At 44.0% G+C, this 24,224-nt stretch overlaps 1 protein-coding gene across 5 annotated transcripts in view; it reads left to right on the top strand.

Annotated features, from left to right (window-relative positions):
* CNKSR3 (CNKSR family member 3) overlaps positions 1-24,224 on the top strand; it is a gene marked incomplete at its 5' end in the record, with an annotated part of 104,056 nt that overhangs the window by 15,387 nt on the left and 64,445 nt on the right. The window contains 2 exons of one of the 5 annotated variants that reach the window (XM_081251208.1): positions 1,920-1,998; positions 3,887-3,957. The exons of the other annotated variants lie outside the window; for them this stretch is intronic. The remainder of the gene's footprint in view (positions 1-1,919; positions 1,999-3,886; positions 3,958-24,224) is intronic. 5 annotated transcript variants of the gene reach the window in all.

The following is a 24,224-nucleotide window of genomic DNA, read 5'->3' as shown; positions in this document are numbered from 1 at the left end:
TGAACCCTTAAGTTTGGCAGACTTAGCGGCTCTCTCTTACCTTCAAACTGCTAACCCATCTTTTAAAAAATTTCGTTTTTACTCTTATGGGTTGGTTTGATACGTGTTAAGCCAGCACAGCCAGGTGTGTCCAGCCATGTTGCTTGAATGCAAGACGTAGCGTGTTGGCACTTAGATTTTAGTGGGCCTGAGAGTCACTCGCTAATAAGGATTAAATGATTCCTGGCCCTAACTCCCTAGAGCCTGCTGCCGTAGGTGTGGGTGTAGGTGAGGCCCTGGTTGCTGGGTGCTTAGCCAGCAGCCCGTGAATCTTTTTCAGGTGTTCTGTGGACCACAGTTTGAGAGCCACTGACTTTTAGGAAGTTTGTACTTAATTCAGTGGTTAGTGGAGAAATGATAGAGGGGTTTGAAAGGAGGTGTGTTGCTGGCAGAACTGTGGGATGTAGGGAGGGCTTTGCAGGCAGGAGTGATTGGAATCTGAGAGACCAGCTCTGGGAGGCATTCGGGGTGGTCTCTTGGAGAGAGTTGAAGATGCCTGAGGAAGAGAGCAGGGGCCTTGAGAGAGAGAGAGAGACGGGAGAGGGGCTGCCGAGAGAGGCACCACCCATGAGTGTTCCAGAAGCCTTGGCAGGGTCTGCATGTGAGAGTGGAGAGAAGGGGACTTTCGTGTCCACGATTTGTGCCTCGGTGCCTTAGCACGGCAGTACCACTGAAGCGTGCTGAATTCCGGGAGGAGCTGCTTTGCAGGTTCGAGAGTGAGCACACCTTGGGGGTAGCAACCTCAAAAGCCGTTCTAGGTTGTAGAGGAGACATCTTGCATGGTACCAGCATCTTACATGATTCAAATACTTCAGAAGACTCAGTGCCTTCTCTCACTGCAGCACTCTGATTGTCTCATGTTTTCATGAGGTGTAAATATCATGCAGCTTGGCACGCGGAATGTGTTAAAATAGGAGAGCGTTAGCTGAAATTCAGGTCCTCCAAGTTGAGTGTGAAATGATGCAATATACATGAATATGGCACCCTGAATTATTTCTGTACATCTCAGTCTAAGACATAGAACACATAGTGAAGTAGAGAAGATTAGGGTCCTACAGGAAGCTTGTCAATGGAGATATAAAATCAGTGCTGCTAAATGCTAAATGCATCGTCGAGTAATCCTTGCAGTCTTGTCCAGTGCTTCGTGAGATCAGCAGTTCTGGCTGCAGTTGCTTTGTGGGATGGGGAGCCGGTTGCCTGAGATTAGTGCCTCCTTTGGATCGTACCGGCTGAGAGAGAGCCAAGGGCGTGGAGGGCTCTTCCAGGGTGTGGCTCTCAAGGGGGTGGCAGGTCTGTCCTTCACGGGCGTGATGGGGCCCGTTTTCTTGTTCGTCATTGGCCCATCCAACCCTTAGAAGTAGATGTGATTTCTTCTGTGAGTTTCGGGTAAAGTGAACAGATTCTTTGCTTAATAGGATCAGCTATAAAACAATAGGTGATTTTTCTTATAACATCTCCCCGGTATTCTGCACAACTGACGTTTCCATTAAAATTTGCTCATTTCTGGGACTTCCCTGGCGGTCCAGTGGTTAAGACTCCTCGCTTCCACTGCAGGGGGGCACGGGTTCAGTCCCTGGCTGGGGAGCTAAAATCTTGCATGCCGCACGGCGTGGCCAAAAAAAAAAAGTTTTTTTGCTCATTTCTCGTCTATGATTTTTAAAGTAATCCTAACTGCACAACCTGGTATTGTGAAATGATGCGCTTGTCTTTCACGTTAATTCGGGAAACGAAGTTTTGGATGAAGTAGGGCACCAGGTCACATTAGGAGAAATAGACCTAACTCTTTGCATTTAACTTTTCATCTGTTAACTAGAGTGCCCTCTGAACTGACACTTCCACTAAGTCTGATGAAAGTAGCTAGTCACTATGCATTCATTCAGCAGTGCTTACTGAGTGCTGACCCTGTACCAGGAGCTGTTCCAAGAGAGCTGAGGATAACAGCAGTGAATAGAAGAGACGGTAAGTAGTTCCTGTCTTCCCGGATCTGACATTCTAGTAGGGGTTGACATACAGTAAGTAAAACTCATAACACATGGATGTGGTACATGTTGCAGGCAAGGGCCATAGGTGGATGCAGGAGGGAAGCAGGGATGCAGCGTTAACCGGGATGGCTGGGGGAAAGCTCTCAGTGAGCACTCGGCTAACAGGCAGAGGGGTGTTCTTGGCAGAGGGAACAGTAAGTGCAAATGCCCTGAGACAGGCCAGAGCCTGACACATGGAGGGAGCAGGGAGGGCCAGCGTGGCTGGGATAGAGGGAGCCAAGGGCAGAGCAGCAGGAGGTGAGATCACGGGAGGGGGGGGCAGATGGTGCTGAGCCTTAGAGACCGTTATGTGTGTTTTGGCTTTAATTTGATGTCTGGGGAGCCATTGGAGGCTTTGGAGCCAAGGAGTGATATCAGATTCACATTTTAAGATTACAGTGGTTGCTGTGTTGAGTAGACAGAAGTTAGCAAGGGTGGAATCAGGGAGCCAGTTAAGATACTGGGGCAATAACCATCTGAAAGATGACACTTGGACCAGGTGGCAGCTGTGGTCACCAGCACGAGAGGTGGCCGTGTTCTGGGGGTTCCGAAAGGCCCGTGGGATTTACCAAGAGATCGGGTGGTGGTGTGAGAGGATACCCATGGCGTCTTTGGTCTGGGGAATTGGAAGGTTAGAGTGGCCGTCCTCAGAGAGCTGGAAGAGCGTGGGAGGAGACGGTGAAGGGGATATTTGGGTTCGAAACATCCATGCTTGTTAGTTCGCCAAGTGAAGTAGAGATGTGTGTCTGCATTAATGGGGGAATTTGGGACTAGATAGAAATTTGGTGGCCATTGGGGTATATACATGGTATGAAATCTCTGAGACTGGATGATATCACCCAATGAGTGGGCAGGGGGAGACAAGGGGAGAGAAGAAATCCAGGGCGTTCCCGCCCTTACAAGTCTGGGGGTTGAGCAACCAGCAAGTTGCTGCCAGTAAGTACAGGAAATCTTGGGAACGGTGGTGTCCTGGGGCCAGTGAGGAAAGTGCTCCCAGAAGGAAAGAGTGGTCAACTGGGCCCAGGACTGCTGGTGGACTAATAAGGGGAGACTGAGAATTGACCAGTGCATTTAGTGTGTGGAGGACATTGAACTTGAAAGTTAGTTCTGGTGGGTTGATGGGTGCAAACGTCTGAGTAAATTCAAGAGCAAATGGGAGAAGAGGCATCGATGTCCCAAGAGATCACACTGTGTTAAAGCATCTTCCTGAATGAACACAGCACAGTCTTAGTATGACTTAAGCACGGAATGCATTCTATTTGAATTCTTTAAAATCTGTAACCATCTTTTGGAATACATGACTGTTTGGTAAAGTAGATGTTTGATGAATTGGGACATGTTTCCTCCTTGAACTGGGTATCAGAACACCATAGATTATGCAGTCTCTTACTTTAATACTAACAGAGCTATTCATTCATTGAATGACTATGTACTAGTGGCTTCTATAGAGAAGAGTTATTCCACAGAAACTCTCTCTCTACTCCAAGTTTTCCCACAATTTTTTTTTTTTGAAATGAGAGTAAATGCCTCTCTACCTGGGTTCTGTATTATTCCATAGTTTAACCATTTAGGTAGAAAAGATTTGTTATGGACGGCCCCAAAACCTTGGAAGAATACCTTGTTGCTTTTGATTTACCTTCATATATTGTAGGATTTATCTGAAATATTCTGAATGCCGTGAAATTTTGTATAAATGATGTCTATTACAGCCCAGAGGTGGAAGCCATTTGTTAGCAGGAAAATTGGTGCAAATAGAGATTAACTAACTTTAAATATAAGTCATCAAACATATATAGAGCACCTATCATGTGTAATGTCTCTACTAGGTGCAGTGAAGTGGACAGGGTCCCTGTCTTTGGCACCTTCCATTGAGTGGAGAACACAGACAAGCCCACAGGTACGTCAGCAGAAGAGTAATTCACTCAGAGTTTGAACAGGCACAGCATGGAGGGCTTCTTGGAGGAAGCCACATCCAAATCCAGACCTGTAGGATGAGCAGGGGTAGCCAGGCCTAGAGGAGGGGAAAGAAAAGATTTGGGAGAAAACTGGGAGGCAAGAGAGATAAGGCATTTACTCACAACTGAAAGAACTTGATTGTTCTGGGTCTGTCCTGAGGTGGGGTGGAGAGAGGTGAACCTGGAGGGGTGCTGTGTGGGGAGGTGGGCTACATCACCAAGGCCCTGTTTATGCCTCTTAGTAGGTGGAGGCCAGTGGAGGACTTTATGTTTTTGAGTGGCCTTTCTTTGTGGAGGAAGTACGTGTGTGTGTGTGTATACATATGTAATACATATATAAATATCTATATCTATTTATCTATCTATCCTCACACACATATGTAGAACTATACACATATGTGTATGAATTTTTTCAGGCTCCTAAATGTTATTTGATTCAGGATTCTATTAGGGCGGCACTTGCCTTTCTGTTAAGGAACATGGCAGTCTGCTGGGTTTTAGACCTGGAGTGAACTGGTCCTTCTATTGCAGGGGAAGCCCCTGAATCTCAAGGAGAAAAACCGGTCAAAGGCTCTGTGCAAAACTTAACTTGACTTCCTGGGTATTTATTTCCTTTGATCTGTGAAATGTGAAATTGACTGGACTTTTATAGCATAAGGAAACATAAAACCTCTTCATTGAAAAAAGGAGGAACTACTAAAACATTGACTAGAGTGAAAAAAAAGAGATAGGAGTTTGGGCTGCCAGGCAGTGCAGGTGGGAGAGGGAGAAGGCGGTGAGGACCGGAGAGGAAAGGTGTCTGCAGAGGCGGCTGCTGCGGGAAGTGAGGGCTGAGGGGGTGTGGCCTGGAGGTCACAGCTGGAGCTGTGGGTGTCCTGTGTGTTAGCACCTGCCGTCCGCTGCCCGTGACTGATCAATGGTTAACCATCGCTCCTAGCTCTGCATATAAAGTGGTCTTTATATGTTCAGAGTCTTCACTCTAGTGGTTGAGTCAAAGCAATAGCAGAGCATTTGTAGGAATGTATGCTCTAGAAGTGGTCAGAAATAACATGCAAGCGTTTTTTTTTTTTTTTTTTTTTTTTGTGACCACACCTGCGTGTGGGATCTTAGCTCCCCAATCAGGGATCAAACCCTGCAGTGGATGCCCAGAGTTTTCATCACTGGACCACCAGGGAAGTCCCAATCCAAGTGTTTGGAAGTCTCCCCACGCTTGCCACCCCAGAAGGATGCTGGAGCATGTAAGAAACACTGCCCCCTACTCCCATTTCCATTTTTAGCTTGGTGCATGGTGTACCGAAATCTTACAAATATATACTCTGAACATTTCAGACCCAGGCCCAGATGAATCATACCGGCTCTACCAGATCCAGAAGCAGCTGCATGGGTATTCATTTCTGAGGTCCTGAACTCTGGAAGAACACACAGATTATACTTAAAACTAATGGGGCTAGATTATGATAGGATGAAAAAAAAAAATGAGGACCCACCTCTGCAGGGTGTGGCTGCCCTTTCTCTTGCGCTGCATTGTTGCCCAGATTGTTGTGGGTGGTTGCCGTTGCCACATCATTCCCAGGGTTAAACATATACTCAGTTCTGGGAAAGCTTCCACCTTCAACCGTCCACACTGACAGTTCAGGGGAATGTGGTTTTAAAAATAATTTAACAAGGTAAATTTTTACTTTTTAGTAGTTACCACTTAAAAAAACCAGCCAGTTTTTCTGCTTCTATTTCCACCTTGTTCCTTCCCCATGATTTCTGAGTGTGTGATCCCTTGGAGGATATTTATAGCTATTACTTTAATCAATTTAACACCTTTCTCTGTATATTTTAGCAATTTGAAATTCTGTTTGGTAATTTCTTCTTGCATCACTGAGGGTGTTTCTGTTTCTCCTTCATCTTTTTTTAAAAAGCCCTAGAATGGATATCGCAAAAGTATTTTATTAACCACTGTATAGCAGAGGAACTCTGCTCAATAGTCTGTAATAACCTAAATGGGAAAAGAATTAGAAAAAGAATAGATACTTGTATATGGATAATTAAATCCACTTTGCTGTGCACCTAAAACCAACACAACATTGTTAATCAACTCCAATATAAAACAAAAATTAAAAAAATATCTTATTAAGGTAACATGCATATTGGTACCTTTTTCCTATTTTCTGATTTTAAAACTAACTTAATGTTAGATAATATGTAATGTTCCAGCTCAGCTGTAGAAATTTCATCTCCTAAAATCATGTTCTAATGAATCAGGGAGAAAAGAAACATTTAAGACAAACGAATAACAACAAAAAAAGAAAAGTATAAATGCCTAGAAGCAACCATAGGAATTCAGGGAGAACGCTGAGGATCTAAGAGAAAGCTATCTTATTAAATGTAGTTGTGGTACACTTTCTGGAAGTGATAAGTGTAGTGAAATCAATCTCTTATAATGACTTAATTGTCACCAGAAGATCTAAAAACAGTTTTGTGGGTTAAGGTATGTAATTATCATCCTTGGTGGTAACTATAATGACTATAATGTTCTAAAAACATTACAAGATATTTTCTTATAAAAGCAGACTTCATATTATAGATCTTTTTATTATAATTGTTGGTTTTGTTTGCTTTTTATAGATCCAAAGATACAATATAATGAAAGTAACATATTGTTGCAGTGAGATGTAAGGAATAGAGTTGTTTTGTTTTGTTTTTTTTGTTCCATGCAGTTAACATTCTTTTTCTCTTTAAAAAAACCCAAACAAACATTTTCATTCCAAAGCCCAGTGACATTTGCACTTGAGGTGGTCAGGGATGGTGTCTGTTTATCTGCCCAAATCAGGGCTCGTGCAATAAAGGCCTTTGGTCAACACTTGATGGGGGAGAAGGTAAAACCTGGGAATCTCCCTAACAAAGTTGGAATTAGTTTTTAAAAATCATGGCTCTCAATGGAATGTGTCTACTTTGGATGCCTGTAGTTAATTGCCTACAATAGAGGAATAACTGTTTTACTCTTAAGGGTTTTGCCTGGAGAGAAAAGGTATTCATGTATCCATTCATAGTCTCTCTCTTTTCTGTCTGTTATGGTTGTCTAAATTTGTGTGTGTGTGTTTGGGCCATTCCTCATTCTAAAAACATCTGTGGCTGCTACAGTAGTACATGGTGGTTAAGACCAGGGCTGGCTGCTTACGTTTGGATCCTTTACCAATCACTTACTAGATGTGTGATGTTGGCCAATTTCTATGCATTGCTTAGTCAACTAGCTTATTTTTAAATTTGGGGTCATGCCATTACTAAACTTTGAGGGTTTATGTTGAGGATTCAGTGAGATAATGCAGGTGAAGCATTTACCACAATAAATGGTAAAATAAACTGTATAGCATATAGTAAGTGCTGAAAAAAACTCTAGCCGTTGTTTTGTTGCATACATTACAGGGATATCCTGGGGAATTTTTTTCACATTTCTGACAGAATAGTTTCAAAGTGAACACATATGCTGCCTTTTACAGATGGTAAATTACAACTCAGTGAGAAGAATGGTGAAGAGAAAGATTGGATCACATACCCTTTGGGGAGTGTGTCGACATCACATGGCATTAAAAAGGGGGAGGTGCCAGGCTTCCTGGGTGGCGCAGTGGCTGAGAGTCTGCCTGCCGATGCAGGGGACGTGGGTTCGTGCCCTGGTCTGGGAGGATCCCACATGCCGCGGAGCGGCTGGGCCCGTGAGCCATGGCCACTGAGCCTGCGCGTCTGGAGCCTGTGCTCCGCAATGGGAGAGGCCACAACAGTGAGAGGCCCGCGGACTGAAAAAAAAAAAAAGGCGGGGGGGGGGAGGTGCCAATTATACCTCTTAAATTGTAAGATATGGATGATTTCTTAAATCTCTCTCCCTGGTTATTCCACTAACGTAGTGTTCTGAGGCTTGACAGCTGCTAATAGTAATCGGTAGAATACAGTTACTAAAAGTCAGAGGGAAGGCTGTCGCCAAAGTCCTTCAAGTTTGTATTTCCTGTTTTATCACAATTAATGTCCGCGGCGGCTTATTCCATTTCCTGCTTTGCTGTGGCATTGGATAACCGGTGGGTGTGACGGTAATCCCTGGGTGTGTCCCTGGTGTAGTGTGTGTTCCTCTGAGTAATCATCTTCTGTGATCAACTGGCCCATTAGCCCCCGATGGAAGGCAGTCTGTCTCACCAAGTCCAATTAAGGGAACCGGCCCGATTTCTTCTTGGGAGCCAAGAAGTTATTTCGTAAGATGTGCTCCTGTAAGCACTGTGGGAATAGCTGTCAGAATGGTGATTACTTCTGTTCTTTAGTCACCAGAGTTGATTCCCTCAGTTTCAAAACCTCAGAAAGTTGCAAACTTCTCAAAGGACTTTTATTTAGGGTTACACGTGCAAAGGGAGAGAGAATGGTCCCCACAGGTCTCAAAGAGGCACCTTTGCAGGTAGGCACCTGGAGTGATGTGGAGTCTGCTGTTAGTGCTAGAGCAGACCCGGGTTTATGGGCAAGACTCATCCCTGATGTTTCTTTGGGAGGCATAGGGAGTGAAAGAAAGAGCTTCAGAGTTTACCTGACCTGCTTATCTATAGATGGAGTACTTTTTGTAAGACGTCCTTGAGCTGAGGGAATAAGTGTTTTTATATTTTAGTCCATGTGTACCTGCTTCCGGAACAGGATTTCAGCAGTGTTGAATGTAGACAAATTGTCTTAAAACTAGATTAATCTCTATTAGCCTGAGAAGGCCCTTTCCCCCTTGAGAAACTGTCACATGATTTCTTCTAGATCAGTTTCCAACTTAATATATTTGCTTAATTAGTTTCTATTTATTATTGCTTTAAAAATATGTGTTTGTAAGCTACCTATACTACTCCCCCCCTCCCTCCCCCATTACAGCTTCAGAACTCTGTGTAGAGAGATGCAATCCATTGTTAATGAATTAATGCACAGTGTATTTTAGATGCTATCCATTTTTAGCTTATACATTGAATTTTTTTTTTTTTTTTTTTTTTTTTGTGGTACGCGGGCCTCTCACTGCCGTGGCCTCTCCCGCCGCAGAGCACAGGCTCTGGACGCGCAGGCTCAGCGGCCATGGCTCACGGGCCCAGCCGCTCCGCAGTACATGGGATCCTCCTGGACCGGGGCACAAACCCGCGTCCCCTGCATCGGCAGGCAGACTCTCAACCACTGCGCCACCAGGGAAGCCCTATACATTGAATTTTTAAAAAAGCTTATTTTTAAAATTGATGTATAGTTGATTTACAATGTTGTGTTAGTTTCAGGTGTACAGCAAAGAGATTCAGTTTTATATACATATATGTATATACATATATATATTCTTTTTCAGATTCTTTTCCCTTATAGATTATTACAAAATAATGAGTATAGTTTCCTGTGCTATACAATGTACACTGAATTTAAAAGTTCAAAAAACATCCACCGAAAATCCCATAAAGAGAGAGTTAAAATCTGTGTTCATCGGCTGCGCTGTCTTCAGGGGAACTGCAGTTTTGCTCTTGAGGAAAGCAGGGGTGATGACTCAAGCTAAAAATCCCCCATCCAGGGGCTCGAAGCAGTCAGGCTGAGAGCAGCCACCAGGCCTGGGTGCCTACATTACCATCTGTTTACAAGCCTTAAAGACCCAGGGTTCACTGTCAGCGTCCTTTGCTGCTTAAAATAGCAACAGAGGACTTTGCCGCAATTAAGATATTAGCGATTTATTTTTATTTTCATATTTTTTTCTTCATTTTGTTTGGAGGAAGTTGTAGGGGAAAATCATACTAGGTTTGAGATAAGGGAGACCAGGAGGATCTTTCTAGTGAAGGACTATTACGTGTTTGGAAATGCTAAGATGTTCATCTTGTTTTGGTTTGTGAACTGGAAGACGGCCTGTGTATTGGGAAAATTGACTTCTATTGGGAAAGGCAAGGGCATTTTTCCTAAGGCTCTGTGGTTCCAACACTCTGATTTCCATGTTTTTTTCCCATCGCTAACTATCTCATCTTGAGTGTTGGTGATAACCATAGGTCACGCAGTCCAAATACGTGTTCTTTTGAGTGAATAAGTTGTTTCAGTTTAACGCTAAAGAAACTGTGGCCCAGAGAGTTCCATGGCTAAGATGTAATGGCAGGACCCAGACTAGAATGGAATTCTCCAGACTCGCAGTTCTGGATGTTTCTGATTATGCTATTTTCCCAACCTTACCTGAATTACCCTCTACCCCCAAATCCTATAAAATTTATGGCCTTGTAGGTCCCACCCACCAGCTTTAGTGTGGAGCATCACTTGCCCATCTGTACTGCCATCCAGGGCAGTCAGTGAGCCTGGTTAACCGTCTGTGATGCAGACTCGGTGTTGGCCTATGGAGGTCCATTGGGGAGGCGTTTTCCATCTAGCAGGGAGGTAGGTGACAACACTGATTATGATACCATACTGTGTGGTGCATTCGATGATGGATATGTTTACAGGTCTAGGAGCCATTCAGAGGAGCATAGAATGCATTGTGTGTGTGTGTGTGTGTGTGTGTGTGTATGTGTGCATGTAGTTTAGGGGGCAGTTTGCAGAGGGTTTTAAAGGATAAAGGGGACTTTGCCAGCCAGATTGGGGTTGAAGATGGATTCCTCTAGGTGAAGAGATTTGGGAAACTAAAAACCAGTCCATTGGCAGTGCTGGAGGGTGAACTTGGTGGTAGGATCGTGGCCCCCTGCTGACGTCTATAGGTTGTACTCACATCGTTCACCTGCTCTGACCTGTTTCAGAATGGAGAGAGGTGTTGAAAGTTCATCAGTGATCCTCTGTTTTCTTTCGGGCTAAAGAACATGAAATGTCTGAATAGGTATGACGTGGAGAGGCGGTGACGAGTGTGGACTGCCAGGTGCCTGGAGGCTCTGTGACTCAGGTGCGATCAGGGAAGAAAGTTCAGGAATAGTGCTTTGCTTTGGACTCAGAAATATAAAGGCAACAGGTTCTGTCCGGAGCCTTCCTGCCCTTCCTCCATGGTGCCATTGGGGTGAAGGGGTGGACACAGGTTTACATGTTCAGCTTCTGGAACCAGACACAACTGCCTTTTAGTTTTCACGGCCTTGGAGGAAACAGATAATGAATGATAGGAAACAGCTGCTCCTAACGTGGCAGCCAGAAATGCAGCCTCATGGAGCAACGTGGTAATCACGAGAATATTAATGGAAAGTCCTCTCTGATTAAACACTGGGAGCTGTGGAATGTGGTTTGTTTTCATATATTTACCCCTCCCCCCATTGTCTTTCTGTTGCCTGCAGATTTTATTTTTATTTGTCCAATCATACAGAAATACTTTCTTGTGAAGTATTACAAGAAAGTTATCTAGAGTAGATAATTTAAAAAAATAGATAATTAAAAAAAATCTAATTTCCTGCTAAACCCTTCACTTTTTTATTTTATTTAAAAAAATTTTTAACATCTTTATTGGAGTATAATTGCTTAAAACGATGTGTTAGTTTCTGCTTTATAACAAAGTGAATCAGTTATACATATACATATATTCCCATATCTCCTCCCTCTTGCGTCTCCCTCCCTCCCACCCTCCCTATCCCACCCCTCTAGGTGGTCACAAAGCACCGAGCTGATCTCCCTGTGCTATGCGGCTGCTTCCCACTAGCTATCTATTTTACGTTGGGTAGTGTATATATGTCCATGCCATTCTCTCACTTTGTCACAGCTTCCCCTTCCCCTTCCCCATATCCTCAAGTCCATTCTCTAGTAGGTCTGTGTCTTCATTCCCGTCTTACCCCTAGGTGCTTCATGACCTTTTTTTCTTTTTTCCCTTAGATTCCATATATATGTGTTAGCATATGGTATTTGTTTTTCTCTTTCTGACTTACTTCATTCTGTATGATAGACTCTAGGTCCATCCACCTCACTACAAATATCTCAGTTTCGTTTCTTTTTATGGCTGAGTAATATTCCATTGTATATATGTGCCACATCTTCTTTATCCATTCATCCGATGATGGACACTTAGGTTGCTTCCATGTCCTGGCTATCGTAAATAGAGCTGCAGTGAACATTTTGGTACATGACTCTTTATGAATTATTGTCTTCTCAGGGTATATGCCCAGTAGTGGGATTGCTGGGTCGTGTGGTAGTTCTATTTTTAGTTTTTTAAGGAACCTCCTTACTGTTCTCCATAGTGGCTGTATCATTATATATTCCCACCAACAGTGCAAGAGGGTTCCCTTTTCTCCACACCCTCTCCAGCATTTATTGTTTCTAGGTTTTTTGATGATGGCCATTCTGACTGGTATGAGATGATATCTCATTTAAAACCTTCACTTTTTTCAGAGTTGGGTGTGAGCACCTTCCAGAATCCTTCCTAGACATTTGCATACATGTTTATACAGATTAATGTATAATTATTTTCATTTACATAAATGGATTCACATGTAGCTTGAATCTGATCCAAAGTTTCTTTTTACGTTTCATACTGTCTTAAAGGTCTTTCCACATCACTCTATTCAGATAATCCTCAACCATTGCAGAAATAATTTTTTATACAATCAAACTTAATTAACTTTGTCAATAATTTAGGAATGGCTGTATGGAAATATGGGTGCCTCTTAGGAACAGGAGGGTGTGATGGTTTACCCACATGGGTACCGAACAAGGATTCAGGATGTTTTACGGCAGACTGGCTGGCACCTGGCAAAATATCTTGGATCAGCCTGACAAGATAGAACTGATCTCTTGCTCTGAGAGTTTATTACTGTGACACCGGCTCTGCTTCAAGCACACCTTTAGTCTTTTCTTGCCAGAATCATATTAAAGTGAGAGGTGGCCTGATATATAATCTTTGAGATCTCCGACTAAGGCGTCAGGAGAATGTGGGACTTGAGTCTTTCTCCAAAGCTTGCTTCATACACTTGCAAAGCTTGTTTAAGAGAAGTTGACCCAAAGGACAAGTGGAGTTTGAATTTTAACCCAGAGAAGTGGGACCCAGAATTGATGAGGGGGAAACCCTTTGGAAGGGGAAATGGGATAGGTCATTGTTTTGATACATTCATGGGCTGCTGACATGGGCAGCAGTTGGTGACATCTTGCTAACCTTGTACATTTGAGCTTGCCAATCCCAAACAGACCACGGGCACTTGTGTCTGCTCCCCAAAGTGCGACAGCAGGTGTCCCAGGAGCTGTTGGAATGACGTCGTTATGACCTCGGTACACGGTGTTTAGACAAAAGGGGGGGGGAAGACGCCTTCTTGGCTTGACAATTTGCCAACCACCTGCTGCCATTCTTTTTCTTCAGTGCTTTGAAAGTGGCCAGAATCTGGTCATCGGGCCTCTTTTAAAAATAACAACGCAGGCATGTATAAAATCACGAAATCCAAAAAGCTGATGTAATTATAGAGGACACATGGCAATGGGTGCCTATTTTCCTCATCTCTTCTCTTGAAGGCATCGGGACTCTTATATTTCACGTGGCCAGTTGCTGCCTTAAAGAGGGAAATTCTAGAGGAGAGATAGACTTTCATGGGAAAGTTCCTCAGATCTTTTACCGGAACGAACTGTTATCAAATAAGCATCAAAATGACCTTCAAATTTCTCGACGATGTGTGGCCATGTCGTGGCTTTATAAAGAAATCGTAATCTCTAGATAAAATGGCACATGTGCAGTGAACTATTTTAATCTGGCTTTCAAGGAAGTTGGGGTTTGTGGGAGATTTAGAGGCTGGGAACGTGGTGTTTCTTCTGTTGGCTGTAAAAGTGCTCTTTCCAGCTCCGTGGTGTCATGTCACCGTGTCTAATAGGGACAGGCTCACACATTTGTGTTTTTTTTTCATGCACTGCCTTCCTTCACTTAAGCATCCCTTAAACATCAGCCAGTTTGATCACATAGAGGACCAGTCAGGTAGACAGCTCTGTTTCCCTGTATCCATCCTGCTCTTGAGACCCTCCCACACTTGAGGGCATTACTTGCCTGGGGAGGTCGCACTGCAGGAAGGGAGCTTCACATGCTGTCACCTGCTGCCGGGAGAAGGTGGAGCCAGCCTGGGGCGGAGCAGAGAAGCCTGTGCGGAGTTCTCACTCCAGTGCTTTCTCTGGTGGGATAACCTTGCACGCTTAGCCCTTCAGAGCTTGCTTCCTCATCTGCAAAACGAGGATCATAATCCATCATGTGGTCCTTCTGAGAATTAATCAGACCCTGGGGGTGAGTGCCCAGCCCATGTGAGGGACTACAGAAAGGCCTAGGAAATGGTACTTGGGTGATTTCTTTCTTTCTTTCTTTTTCTTTCGTATTCCCTGTCCCGAAATGAGATGACCCCAGCCCCGGACATTCTCGTGCTTGGTTCTCATTCACCAGGGATAACTTTCTTTTGTTGACAGTCAACAAAAAGAAAGTTGACTTCTCCAAAAATTACCTTCTGGAGTTGCAGCCATTCTGCCATCTGTTTGCCTCCCTCCGTCCCACACCCTGACCTCTGCAGTGCAGGAAACCCCAGATCTGTTCAAGGGCAAAATTAGTTTCAACCACGGCGTGAAGGAGTCTGGGGGCTGCGGGAACCAATAATATAGAGTTACAGTGAGTTGCATGTACAGAATCTCAAATTACTTTGGCACAAGTTTTACAGTTGAAAGTCTCTTCCAGGTGCTTCCTCTAGACTGAAGAAGTTAGAATTCCACAGAAAAGGACACTTCAGTTTTTAAAAAGCCATTTTGAAATACGTAAACACAAACTTTTCACAATAGGGATGGTCACTGCTGTAGTTGTGGGTTGTACATCTCCGTGTTAATCTTTAGCAGGGGGCTCAATTTGTGTGGTGATTGCTGTCAGCCCTGGTTTGACTCATGCATTCCTCACCGCCACAGTAAGATCTGTGTTTATGTGAAATATGGAAACGATTTCTTCCCCCTCTTTCTTTTGTGCTTGAGTTGGGATGGAGCCGCTGAGTTGTTTTCCTTTGTTATTTTTAAAGGGTCTTCAGTTTCAGAGCTCCACTCGGGGCTTGAGCAGGACAGCTGGCAGTGTGGCTTAGGCTGGTCCTCGTGAGATCTGGCTCTGAATCCAGCATCCTTACGTTGAAGCAGGAGGCTCTCCTTTCTAAAACTTTGACTTGCCCAACCCTAAAAACCAAATGGAAACTAAAATAGAGTAGAGAAATTTTCACTGAATGAAGAGTTTTTTACCCTGAATTTGTCTTCTTTATCATGACCCATATGTCTTGTGTCCTGCTCTCTGCCTTTTTTTTTTTTTCCTTCTCCTCAACTGCTTGGGTACCATAAGGATGGGGAAGGCGTAGGCCGAGTCGTTAAAGGTCCAGAGTTTAACTGTACAAAAAGAAGAACCAAAAAAAAAGAGTGTGTGTTCCTCCCCATTTTTGAACAATTTATCCTCCTAAAAAAGAAAGTTTTGTGAGAAAGATCCCAGGCTATAAAAGAGAGGATTAGCTGCTTTCATTGGGTCCAACACCACATTCTCACTGCATCGTTGGCAATCCTTGTAAAGTGTCTTGGCAGATAGGGGCTCTTCCTTCACAGTGTAATGTTTTTCCAACTGCAGAGTTAGAGCTGCTTCATGTGCCATGACGCATGGCTAGGTGTCAAGATCATTTTATGGGACGAAAAACCCAAAAAGACTTTTAAAATGTGCAGCTTTCGGGGAAAAAAAAGTCAGTTTTACAAAGAGAGTTTTAAATAAAAGGGCATTCTTGGGTTTATGCTTTCCTCACGGGCAGATCTTTTCAAAGATGGAATTGTAAAAAGAGGACGTACATTTCTTTCATTCATTACCTGAGTCCTTAAGGTACAGCTGTCTTGAAGGACCAGGTGCTGGGGATACAGGGATGAGTGTCACCCTCTGGCCTTTAAGTAGCTCCCTTTTACTCAGGAGCCAGAGACATGAGTCAAAATACCTGGTCCAGATGGCAGGAAAGAGGGGGTGATGAACTTGGCTGGGGTGTGAGGTGCTGGGTGGCTGGTGTCCAGAGATGGCCTCATAAAGGAAGAGAAGCTTCAAGTGAATCTCGAAAGATCAGGAGGAATTTGCCGGATCAGATAGGAGTGTGGTAGGCCTTGCGGGCAGAAGAAGAGCAAATGCAGAGGTTCAATTTATGAAGCAGCAGGGTGTTGGGAGAAGGGATCCCAGCCCAGGGAGGCCGGAGTAGTCTCATGCAGGAGGGAGAAAGCAGGGGAGGAGCGTGGCCAGGAAGCCCAGGGCCAACTTCCGGAGGCCTCTGCAGGTCGTAGGGTCATGCTGTCGCCTTCAGGACTTTGCTCCCCTCATGGGAGAGGCCTTCTCTGACTAGTATCATTCTTGTTTCCTTCCCCTGCTTTAGCCTTCTTCCTAGCACTTACCCCGACCTGTTTTAGGCTTGTGAGTTTATTGCCTGTGCCCCATTGTTAGAACGAAGACCCCAGGAGAACAGGGACTTTCTTCTGGGTGGATGGCTATGTTCCCAGTGCCTGGCATCAGTGACGTTATAGAGTTTGCCTTCATCCTCTGGGTGCTGGGGAACCATTGCAGATGCTAAATAGGGGTGGGAGTGGAGGTGGGGTCACATGAGTAATTGGGGTGTTAGGAAGATCAAGGTGAATGTCACATATAGCCGATGACAGGTCTTTAGGAAGGGAGCTCCTTGGTGCATACGGAGGGCAAGAGAAGGAAGGAGGTTACTGATCTCACTCCTTGGCTACCTTGGACGATGCCCAGCTTTGCCGACCTGGTTAATTATCAGTAGCCAGTATCAATCTCATTTTGTGGCAAATGTTTGGAAACCTTGCTAAACAGTACAGAGAAGCTCTGAGAATTTTTTTTCCCTATTCTACAAACCCAGTAGCTGCCCAGGCATTCCAGTAGATGTTACGATGTCACGTGATAATCATTTTCTTCACTTATTGCTACTTCCATGATAGATTTGAGAAATCTTAATGAATTATCTTTCTTTGCAATGCATTGAATGCTTTGATATAAAATGGCTTCTTTATGTAAAAATAGGTTTAATAGTTTCAAGAAGGCTGACCTCATAGCTGTTTGGGTCATGCAGTTAGGTTGTCTGGAAAGTTAAAAATAAAAAAGATAAGAAAGTGGACATTCTGCAGTTCTTCTGAGAGAATTGATATGATGTATCATCCTGTTGACTGGGAAGTGATGAGGAAATGAACAGTTCTCCATATATAACTTTTCCTGGTAACTGAACTTCATCACTTTAAGACCTGGATATTTAAAATTTTTCTCTTCAATTTTGGATGGAAATCTTTCTAAAATTATTCACTTTCTTGTGCTCGTAAGCAGAGTGAATTCAACATTCCTTTCTTGGGAAAGAAAGAATTTTGCACAATGATTGAAGTATGTGATAATGTATTGGCACTTGTGAGTGTCTTGCCAAGTGACCCCAGAATGCCATGTTTTCAACATTACTGCCCTTAGTTTTTAGGTAGTGGGTGCTTCTAGCAGCATACCCACGTGTGCCTTTCTTGAATTTACTCAACTTGTCTCTTGAAGCCTGGGAAACAAGAGAGCTTACTTGCTTTGTAAAATGAGAGTAAATATGCCTTGGGGGAGGCTGAGAAGGCCTGTGTAAGTCAAGTGAATGGCTTTTATTGCACAGGCTTTATTATATCTTTAACATTTCAAAGAAAGAGGACTCATTTTATATTTTTCAAGTCTTCCTAACATTAAACTATCCGTATCTGAAAAAAAAAAAGATTATAATATCTCCCCTTCTACTGTCAATGATGCTGGGTTTGCGAAGTGAAAGAAAAATCCCCAAGCCTCTTACAGTGTCTGTCCAGAGGCCTCCTCTCTTCCCTTTGGGTCCAAGGTGTATGAGGTGAGGTCACTGGAGGTGTTCCTATACTAAAGTTTGTTTGTCATCATCTTTGATAACTTACTGGGCATCTATCATATATAAGGCACTGTGAACAACACAGGGAGTGCCTTCTTCCTAGAAATTTAAATCCTAGTTTGGAAGAGGAAGTAGTGGAAGAGAAACAACTACAGTACTTGGATTTTGTCAGGGGATGCAGCAGCGTAGTACACCTCTAGAAAATCCAGGGCTGAACAAGAGTCCTTTCTCCAGAAGGTTGACCTTTGACTGAGAATACAGACAACCCAGATGGAGCCGAGGGGAATGAAGCAGCCCCAGGGAAGGCCCAGTAGCAGAATCAGCCATGTCCATCCGTGGGGTGGTACATCGTGACCAGATCAGCATAGACAAGTTAAAGCTTGTCTGCACATGCCAGGAGAGCGAGGTGGACAGCAAGGGCCACGGGAGTTGGGGTAGGTGATCACCTCCACGTGGGGAGGAGGGTGGTTCTTGAAAACCGCATGGAGTGGGAGGGTTACTGTTGGATCTCGATGAATGAGTACAATTGCTGAACTGCAGAAGGGGAGAGAAGGCTGGCCAAGAGGAGAAGACTGCCTGGGATGGGGGAGTGGGGGGTGCCGAAAGGCCAGGTGTATGTTATAACTCTGTTCTGCTCTCTTCCCGAGAAGAAGACTTCTCTCTCTGAGCCTCCCAGTGGGAAGACAGTGGGTTCTGGAGTTGGATGAACTGGTCTCAAGACCAGTTCTACCACTTTCTAGTTGTGTCACCCTCAGCAGCTTTCTTACTCCCTGTAACATCAACTCCCTCCTAAAAGGAAGGGAGATAATAAGACCGATCTGTGGACTCCTCGGAAGAATACATGAGAGTTATATTTGACCATGCACTATATAAACATAGTGTGTGCTCAGTCATTGGTAATTTCCTTGGGCCAGCCCTTCCTCAGGGCCTTGAGCTGTGGCCTCCTGATGCCCACAGGCTGTGTCCACTTACTGACTCAATGAGAGGTCCCGTTCAACTCAGCAGGTGCAGGAGGAAGTGCATTGTGACATCTTCTTCCTACACTTCTCCTCTCCCTTTTCAGATCTTAATTGTTTGCCCTTCCCTGTTGCTGTTTCTATCTGGTTAGAGTTTGGAACAGTTAACCCAGCTCAAACCCTTGGTGTCGTCTTTGGTTCATTTTTGCCTTTCATGTGACATTTCTAGTCCATCATCTGATCCTGTCCGTTTCTTTCTCTTGCGATGTTATCGTCTCCGTCTCCTGGGGGCTCACATCATGTCATGAATGGATTGCTCAGAAGCTTTCTGACTTTGGTCAGCCCTGTCCAGCTTGCACATTCTTTAGATACCACTGAACCCCTCTGTCCTTCCATAATCCTTTGATTTGGCCATACCTTTTCCATCTAACCTTGCTTTTCATTAGTTCTTAGAGTACTAACAGACACATTTATTTATGCTGCTTGTGTGCCAGGTATGTGTTAAGGACTTTATTTATATTAGACCATTTTCTTTATTTCAGCCCCCAACGTTGCGCAGCTAATCAGTGTTTGAACCCAGGCAATCTGGGTTTACTCTTTTTTTGTTGTTTTTTGCTGCACCAGGTGGCATGCGGGATCTTAGTCCCCCAATTGGGGATCGAACCTGTGCTCCCTGCAGTGGAAGCTCGGAGTCCTAACCCGTGGTCCACCAGGGCAGTCCTCAGAGCCTACACTCTTAAGACCTGTGTGTCTTCATCGTCTTCCATCCATATAAACCCCTAGAGAGCAGGGGCCCCGTGATTTATCACTGCTCACCACACTCCGTGCCTTGTCCTGACATACAGTAGACACCACTGAATGCGTTCTCTGCATAATTTCCTCATTCCTTCTCTGGGCCCTAGTTCACGCCGTTCTCTCCCAGCATCATGGCGGGAGGTTCAGGAAGGGGTCGGTGGTCTGATACGAACTCATACAACCTGGGTTCATATCTCAGACATCTACCCACTACTTCACCTTGGTTGGGTCACTTCTCTGAAGCCACAGTTTTCCTCTACAAAATGGGGATGCTGGCCACGCCACCTCATAAAGTTGGTATGAAGAATCAGTGAAGTCATGTGTGTCAGATGCTCTAGTCCTGTGCCTGGCACATGGAAAAGGGTCCATAAACATCAGCTCTCATAAGCAGTCGAGTTACGCCCTCCCCTGCTGCTCTCAGCTCACTTTTTCTTTTTTTTTGGCGGTACGTGCATGGGCCTCTCACTGTGGTGGCCCCTCCCGCTGCGGAGCACAGGCTCAGCGGCCACGGCTCACGGGCCCAGCCGCTCCGCGGCATGTGGGATCCTCCCGGACCGGGGCACGAACCCGTGTCCCCTGCATCGGCAGGCGGACTCTCAACCACTGCGCCACCAGGGAGGCCCTCAGCTCACTTCTGTCTGTTCTTTTAGGCCTATCTCAACTCGCATCATCTATCGGGCACTCGTGTAACTTCTTCAGCTCACAAAGAACCAGACACTTGCTTCTTTTTGACCATTTATTAGCTGTGTGACTTTGAGCAGGTTACTACATTGTACAAGTCTCCGTTGTATTATGGTGATAAAAAAGGGTTTTCTTGGTGTGGAGTAAAGACGGAGTATGTGACGCATTGTAAGCACTCAGTTCATTTTAGTTTTCTTGCCTTTTTCTCCCTCCCTCGTCACCAACCCCTCCTCTACCAACAGACCAGCAGGCCCCCATAAAGGCTCACTGACAGACTCAAGTCCTAACTTCGCTGTTGGAAGTTACATGGAAGAAAGGGAGGCTTCTACTGTATGGAAAGGACTGGATTGAGGTCCAGTAGCAGGAAACTCTACGTTGAAGAACCCTTGCCCCGTGCCCTTTGGTCTTGTTGAAATGTACTCTTGGTGGCCCTTATAAACATAGCCAAGTTTTATACTGTGTAACAAAATTTTGACATCCTTTGGACTCATTAATTCAACAAATGATTCTTGAATACCTACTTTGTGCCAAGAACCGCCCTAGCTGTCGAGGGTATGATGATGGTCAAAACCAACCTGGTTTTCGTCTTCCCAGAGCTTGTCCTGCCGGGGAGACAGACACCAGCCATGCAAATATTACATTATAAAGCTGGATGTGTTATGAGGGGAAAGCAAAGGTGCTAGGAGATACATGCTAAGGGGATTTAGTGTTGAAGGCCAGGGAAATGTTCCCAGTGAAAGGGATGTTTGAGCTGAGATCTGAGGGCTGAGTACGAGTGCCCAAGGAAGGAGGCAAGGGAAACCTTCAGATTTAATACTCACTCTTAGTCTCTTAATGTAAGATGCTATTTAGTGTTCTGTGAAGCTTGGATGATGACAGATGATAATTAGTTTTCAAACCTGGAGGTGCCTAAATATGCTGTCACTGACGGTTTTTATCTCACTTGTGCGTAAATGGTGTGTGTGTCAGGCTGGGAGAGGGAGGCTGAATGTACTTGAGCACAATCAGGCGTTGTATTTTTATTACACTGGGGCCAATGCTGTCTGTCAGGCTCATCCAGGCACTTTGTCACGGGACGGATCGCGTTGTCTGGGCTTGTCTGCTCAAGGGCAGGTGCTCTGTATTTTAATTTGTATTACGTATATTTGCTCTGTAAGTTGTTGTTTGTTGGAACTTGGAGAGCCAGGTGCTTGCAGCTAGAGTATGGGCCAACTTTTTGGAAATTTGAATGAAGTTTGTTAACACAAATAAGGGACACCCTTCAGCCAAGTGTAACGGGCTACCGAAATATGACAGCTGTTAAGGAACAGACCTTTAAACCCCTCCCCGCCGCTTCCCCTAGTATAATCATCTCAATGGAACCCATTTTCTGACCTCTTTCAGGAAAGGTATTTCCTGAAACATTACAGCAGAGTTTTCCAAAGTGATGAGCCCATGATAGTATTAGAGATGATTTTAGACTGCCTGACTAGGTCAAGGGAAGACTGTGTTTGTAGCTAGCCTTTCTTCAACACCTGTCACTTGTGATTTCCCTTTTGACATCAAGAAGCAGGCCCTAGGACATTAATAACTTTGCTTTGTTTTCATTATACTTATGTTTATGATCCTTTCTGTTTATGGCAAGTGATACTAATTTATAGCAGTGATTTACAGACTTTTTCAAAAATGATGTTAAAAATGAATTGATTTAAAAAAAATAAAGTACATAATAGTAGAAATGGCACTCAGAGTTGACAAAATCATTAAGGTGGTTCTTGAATGACTGAAGTTTGGGAACACTGCCTTGGTGTAATCTGGACTTTTTTCCTGCTATCTGGCATTTGTATTCTGGTTCTGAGGGCCTATAAAAATTTGGGTGTTAAAATCTGATAACACAATAAAATATTATGTTACCCTCACTGTGGCTCTAATCAAAAAGATGGATAATAGTAAGTGTTGGTGAGGATATGGACAAGTTGGAACCCTCATAAATTGAGAGTAGGAATGAAAAATGGTGCAATTTCTTTGGGAAACAGTTTGACAGTTCCTCACAAAGTTAAAACATAGAGTTACCTTATGATCCAACAATTTCAGTCCTAGGTATATACTCAAGAGAATTGAAAACCTATGTTCAGGTAAACACCTGTACCCGAATGCCTATTGCAGCGTTCTTCATAATGGCCAAAAAGTAGAAACAACCCATACGTCCATCAACTGATGAATGGATTAAAATGTAGAGTGTATCCATCCATATCTGTACCCATCCATACAGGTACTATTCAGCCATAAAAAGGAATGAAGTATTGATGCGTGCTGAAACATGGATAAACCTTGGAAACATTATGCTAAGTGAAATAAGCCAGACACAAAAGGTTACATCTTGTAGCGTTCCATTTATAGGAAATGTCCAGAACAGGCATATCAGTAGAGGTAGAATGTAGATTAGTGACTGCAAGGTTTGGGTGGAGAGGGAATGGAGAGTGGTTGCCAGTGTGTATGGGGTTTATTTTTTGGGTGATGGAAATGTTCCCAAATTAGATGGTGGTCACACAACCTTTTTTTTTAATAAACAGCTGAAATTTATTTCTCACGGTTCTGGAGGCCATACGTCCAAGTTCAAGGTGCCAGCATGGTTGGGTGAGGGTCCTCTTCTGAGTTGCAGACTTTTCTTTGTATCCTCACAAGGTTGAGGGACAAGCTATTAAATATACTAAAAATCACTGAATTGTACACTTTTAAAATTAAGATATAATTCCTAATACCATAGAATTTATGGTACGTAAATTGTATCTTAATAATAAAATTGGGCAGCATAAAAAAGTGTAGCTGTCCGTATGAAGGCTTTACGTGGCAGTGTTGACTACTACTGCTGCCAGTAGAATGACATTGCCCCTCTGTTATTAGGATTATGCTTTTCCCAGTGGTGCCCACGTGGCCTTGGGAGCCAGAATCCTAATACAGACCAACATGGGTAGGTTCTAACAGGCTGTGCAAAGTGTAACATTACATTTCCATCTTCACAGTAGTACTCTGAGATCTGTGGGCTATTCATATGTATGTGTATATACATATATATACCTAACTGAATATATATATGGATGTATGAATACATATATTACTCATACGTAATAGGGGGAGATTAGACTAAAGGAGTTGGGTGGTAGAGTAGGGCCTTGAACCAGTTCTTTGTGCTATACTTTCTGCTGTAGTCTGTAAACAACTTGTCACACACTTGAGAGGTAACAGGCCAAGGTCACAACTGCAAAATGGGGTTGAAGATGAGAAAGTTCACTCCTGCCAGATTAACTCACTTATTTAAGGATGTATTCTCATGAACCTTTTCATTGACGCCACTATAAATATTGACTCAAGATGTCTTAAACAGCCATAATAGAATACTTGGTAATTTACAAAGCACTCTCAAACACAGTACTTCATGTTATCTTAGTTTAAAGCTAGGGAAACCAAAGTCTGAAAGTTAACTAACTGGCCCTAGACACATAGGAAAGTCACAAGTCGAGTTGGATTTTAAGCCGGGTTGTCTGACTCCATGCCTGCTGTGTTTTAGGTCTTTCCCCACGCCCTCCCATTGTTTTGTTTGGAACGTGTGAATCCATTCATTCTCCATTCATTTGACGGTTACTTACTGAGTGCCTCGTAGGGGTAAGAATCTGTTCTGGGAGCTGGAGCCAGGCTTAGACGAGGACCCTAAATCTTATGGTGCAGACGGTTTAGGGGGAGGGGCCCAGCTGGAGACCATTAGCCTAATAAAGCAAGGTACTTTCAAAGGGTGATGTCTTAAGAAGAAAATAAGAAGGTGGTATGACAGAAGTGAGTGAGACGTGTCCAAGGACTTTTTTAGATTGGATGGTCAGGGAGCACCTCTCTGAAAGGTGACATTTGAGTTGAGACCAGAAGGACCTGAGAAAAGTCAGCCAGGCAAAGATCCAGCAGAAGATTTTTCTAGAAAGCTGAACATCTAGTGTTCTGCATAGCCCAGCG

This window comes from Mesoplodon bidens (assembly GCF_964165515.1).
Source record: "Mesoplodon bidens genome assembly, chromosome: 12".
NCBI classification, from domain to species: Eukaryota; Metazoa; Chordata; class Mammalia; order Artiodactyla; family Ziphiidae; genus Mesoplodon; species Mesoplodon bidens.
This window is presented reverse-complemented; position numbering and strand designations above follow the sequence as displayed.